The sequence below is a fragment of the Triticum aestivum genome, chromosome 6B (genome assembly GCF_018294505.1).
Source record: "Triticum aestivum cultivar Chinese Spring chromosome 6B, IWGSC CS RefSeq v2.1, whole genome shotgun sequence".
Taxonomy (NCBI): Eukaryota; Viridiplantae; Streptophyta; class Magnoliopsida; order Poales; family Poaceae; genus Triticum; species Triticum aestivum.
Window position 1 is genome coordinate 120488866 of NC_057810.1, and position 4682 is coordinate 120493547.

At 42.9% G+C, this 4682-nt stretch overlaps 1 long non-coding RNA gene across 1 annotated transcript; it reads right to left on the bottom strand.

Annotated features, from left to right (window-relative positions):
* Positions 1 to 3339: 3339 nt before the first annotated feature.
* On the bottom strand, positions 3340 to 4455 carry LOC123136068 (uncharacterized). The gene is made up of 3 exons (XR_006466554.1): positions 4033 to 4455; positions 3821 to 3906; positions 3340 to 3579 (listed from the first exon to the last, which is right to left on the bottom strand). It is a non-coding gene; the product is annotated as an uncharacterized lncRNA (long non-coding RNA).
* Positions 4456 to 4682: the final 227 nt, after the last annotated feature.

Consider the following 4682-nt stretch of genomic DNA (forward strand, 5'->3'; position numbering starts at 1 on the left):
AGATCCGGCCTCCCGTCGCCCACCTAGCGACATCTCGGCGACCATCAGGTATAACTTTCTTCGAAACGGGCCTTGCTATACTTCCCGAGCTCCTGACGTCGCTGCATTTGTAACTTTTACTATTTCTCAGGCCTCCTCGTAGATAGGATCGATCGGTTGTTCGAAAACCACCTAATTTTTTAACGTTTAAGAGGTAAAACTAGTTCATGCACTCGAATCTAGTACTACTTGGTTCAAACAAGGAAGAAAGGGGGTGGGGGTGGGGGAGGATTTGTTACCTGAATCTAGGACTTGGTCAAAAGAGGAAATAATGGGGGCGAAAAGTAGCAGAGACTGGCTATCCAACTGGTCTCTAGGTCTAATAGGGAAATAAAGGGAAATGCAGTACAACCTCAATATAAACCCGATCTATTGGTTGAAAAGGGAAAGAAAGTGGGGACTGGGGGACAAGTCAATAGAGTAAGTCCAGCACTAGATTTGCTAGCCTCACACAGTATAAGGTGGCTATACCGAACAAAAATGGGACCAACCCAGATATCCTGTTCTGATGTTTGTTGCCCCGAGCCACTCTTATGTAATGCCACTGGTAAAATGTAGCAGCCGCACTGTTAAAAGTAAGGACACGTTAAACCAATGTTGTTTTCAATGTAATGCCTCCAGTAATATGAATCAATGGCACATCTTTACATGTCCTGCAAAAATTTCCCATTAAGATAAGTTGGTTCTTTTCGTTAGAAATGCAACTGTCCTGGTCCGCCTACTCTCCCGTGCCCAAAGTAATGTCATATTTAACGGTTATCATAGTTAATCCTGATGCCCACACTAATATCTAGCAATGCCACTGCTTTAGAAATTGCTACTATCCTTGTAGGATTGCCATTCAGATAAGGAACATGCTTCTTTTCATTTGATGCATGTTTCATCACTTGTTACTTGTTAGTCACCCTCCTTTCCAGCTTTTTTATGCAAATAGAGATATACATTTCACGCTCGATCTTAGTTGAACTGCACAAATGATATCCAAATTATAGTTGAGCATTCCAGGAGCTTCACAACCAACCTTGATGTCGCTCAATTTTATTGCAACTAATGAAGAAGAAGCTCTGTGGGTTTCGTTTTCTGATGGAAATGGAACCGGGGTTGGAGCCCTTTTCTTAAAAAAAATTGAAGAAGAAGCTGCTAGCTCACGGGAAATTGCTTCATTTTAGGTGAACTGCACCAAAAGGTCCCATGAATTGAATCATCCATGTTGGTGACTGAAAGAGCCAGCTTCAGCATCCCAGTCTAAGCACCCCCGGCCTCCATCCTTGCGACGCACGGTACACCTCGTTTGCCACCTGCTCGACCCTAGTGTCACTGATAAAATAAAGTAATAATACAGTTAAAATAGAGCGAGTGTCATCTCTATCATTTCATTTCCAATGTAAATAAAGAAAGTGCTTCTCTTTGTTAAAGTATGTTTGATCAACTAGTCCCACTGTTAATGTTTAAGCGTTTCTGCAAACTAGGGTGCTTAATTTTAGTTGATATGTACAAAAATAGAGATTTGAATGTCTCAAGGCACCTCCTTGTACTACTGCTATACACTGATGTTCATCACTGGCAGAAGGTGTATCTAGGAGATTTAGGACGATGTCCGGTATGAGGCGTACCGTATGAGGCGTTGCAGGGCCCATCTCACCCTCGCAGCATGGCATACTATCACTACTAGGAAAAAGGCTACTAGCAGCGTGGGTACCCGTGCTACTAATATTGCGCTACAGCTAATAGTTAGTAGTAGCATGGGTATAACCCGTGTAGTAGCGTGTGCAACCCACGCTACTGCTATTTCGCACACGCTACTGCTATTTCGTACCCGCGCTACTACTAACAAAATAGTAGTAGCGTGTCTGTAATACCAACGCTACTAGTATCCTAAATACTAGTAGCGAGCTGTTTTTTCCCACGCTACTACTAACTTATTAAAAATTAAAAAAAATCAATCAATTCCATTCTATCATTCAATTGACGTATCTACTATCATAGTTCCTCATTGTACATATCTTTTACATAAGAGGGTAAACACAATGTTGTGCGTGTCAGCTACCATGCAAATTAAAAACTTTACCACTACTTCTAGACGCCAGAGACTGAGACACGTTGTTATGGTCCGATCCAAAAATTGGCTCACTCATCAATGCGTGGCGCCTTCCCGACCTGATCTCGCGGCCTGCAGCTGCGACGAAACACGGCGGGTAGCCTCGACGAGCCACACTTGACCGATGGCAGCCACCGCCTTGAGTTGTGATGCCGCCACGTCCCTCGCCCTCGGCTCAAGTAGGCCCTGGTCGATGTCGGCCTCGTGCCACGCCACTAGCGGATGGAGGAAGCCATCATACACGTGTCCCGCACCCTGAAATCCGAACACCATTGACATTCAGATTCAGAATTGGCCACATACCGAATCAAGTCTATCTGAAATGTTGATCATCTCTCGCGCTCGGGGTGTCTAACTGACTGCTTACCCGTGTGCTCGGGTGCCAGAGGTAGATGACGAGCAGCAGCTTTGCCTCTTCGTACATTGGCAACCATGACACCGTCCAGTCCACAAACCTCTCAACGATCATCGGCATCGCCACCAAAACCCTACAGCATTACTAGCAGAGGTTCATAAACTTCAGATTCATCAAAAGAATGACACGGAAAAATAATGCGGTGCATGTCGATGAAAAAGACAATCAGTGAAAAAGACAAGCATACTAACCCCTTCAGGCAGTGAAAATATAATGTAGAGAGTAAAAGTGGAACATGGCTCAGCATTTGCATTGATAGGGATAGATATACAATTGGGGATCCACTAGGTAAATAAATAATTCTCATAAATCAACAACATTGTCTGCATTTAACATACTGTAAATAGTGTCCGACATTCTTGAGGAAAACCCAAACATTATTCTGATTACCCAGTAGGAGCTAGCAATCCCCATTCCCCAACACATCTAAATCTTAGAGCATGGTTAGATAAGATCCAAATACTGAGAGATGGAACTCTAAATCCCCTTGGTACTGTAGAAACCCAAAACTACTGTGCTTAACCCCTTGATGCGGTGAATAAATTCTAGCATATGTCCAAATCATACAAGGATGAGATCGTTAGGTACTAGCACACACAAAGAGCTAGTTTGCCAATACGGGCTACATCACTGCTCGAAATGAAGAGGCTTCGCTGCTAGAATTCAATGCGAAGGTACTTACGACGACCATCCAAGAGGCTACTTGGAATGACGATCATCTCCCAGTCCCAGCCATTGATTCTGCCTGAGCTTTGCATATGTGTTTGTACTCTATACTCTGTACTCGGTACCACCATGACTGAATTTTTAGAATGAGATCAACTGATTAAACAGTGCAACACTAAAATTTACAAGGAAATGCTACCGTGATGTTCCGCCATATGGAGAAACCATTTGGCCTCTCTTGAAGTTGGGTCCCATCTTGTAGTTGTCGACAATGGGATGAATAATTACTGCAGGTTGGTGGGGCTCCTGGGTACCCAACTGAATTGGAATGCACTACAGAGCACTATCTTATTTCGACAACCTGAGATGTGAAACTCTGTCAGCAGGTAGAAAATAAAGGAAGTCTTCTTTGCTACAAACAGGGGTACGTGTAAAATATGTGTTCACAAGCAGAATACAATGTGACTGAGATCATGCTTGCATTTTATATAAGCATGTGCAGCTTTAGAATGCGTGCACGTCGGCACATACTGAAAGGAACAAGATAGCTAGAAATCTGATCGACTAAATTTTGGAGAAACAGAGCAATGTTTGAGCTGTACCTGCAGAGTGTTACATGGTGGAACTGGTAGGAGGCTTGCTCCGATTCAGTCAGCACGAGTTGTAAGTGTAAAGCACATCATCTTGGCTGTTACACATAAAAACAAAAGAAAGGGGAACTCTATAAGCGTACGGTGGTACAAATTAATTAGCACATCTCACTCCATAGCTACTACGTACTACTGGTTGAAAGAAATAGAAGCAATTAGCTGACCTGACGTGTGTCGTCGCAATGACCACCGCCTGGGACTAAATTACTAATGGTGGCTTGCAACCAAGAGTTCTGGTTGATTAGGAATTTAGCATGCTCGAGCAGGTGCTTCAGCTTTTAAGATTTGAATCATAGTTATACATGGTACTAAACATGACTTAAAAAGTATCCTCTACAACATTTGGGGACAGTTCTGCTCTATTATAAGCCCATAAAACCTTGTTTGACACCCATAACTAAAAATAAAATAAACTATGATCTGCTTTGAGTAGCCGCCAAGACAGATTAAATTACCTGACTGGTCGCTGCAGTATAAATCTTCTCTTCAAATCGCACAACGATGATTTGAAGTTCGTTCAGTCCCTTTGGCACTGCTACTGGAAGATGCTTCTTCAGACATTCTGTTCTACACGTATAATGCAAAATGTGAATAAAATATGTGGCATCTGAGATGTATGGTGCAACGAGTAGGCAGAGCAGGCAGAGCAGACAATTGAGGTAGATCTCTGAAACGAGTAGGCAGAGAAAGGCGTAATTTTCGACTTTGCTAAGACCAAGGCATAATTCTGAACATTTGGGGAATATATATATATCCACTTGGGGAAGCATACAACACAGGAAGAACTCTAGTTTCAGAACAAAAGTGCATCCCA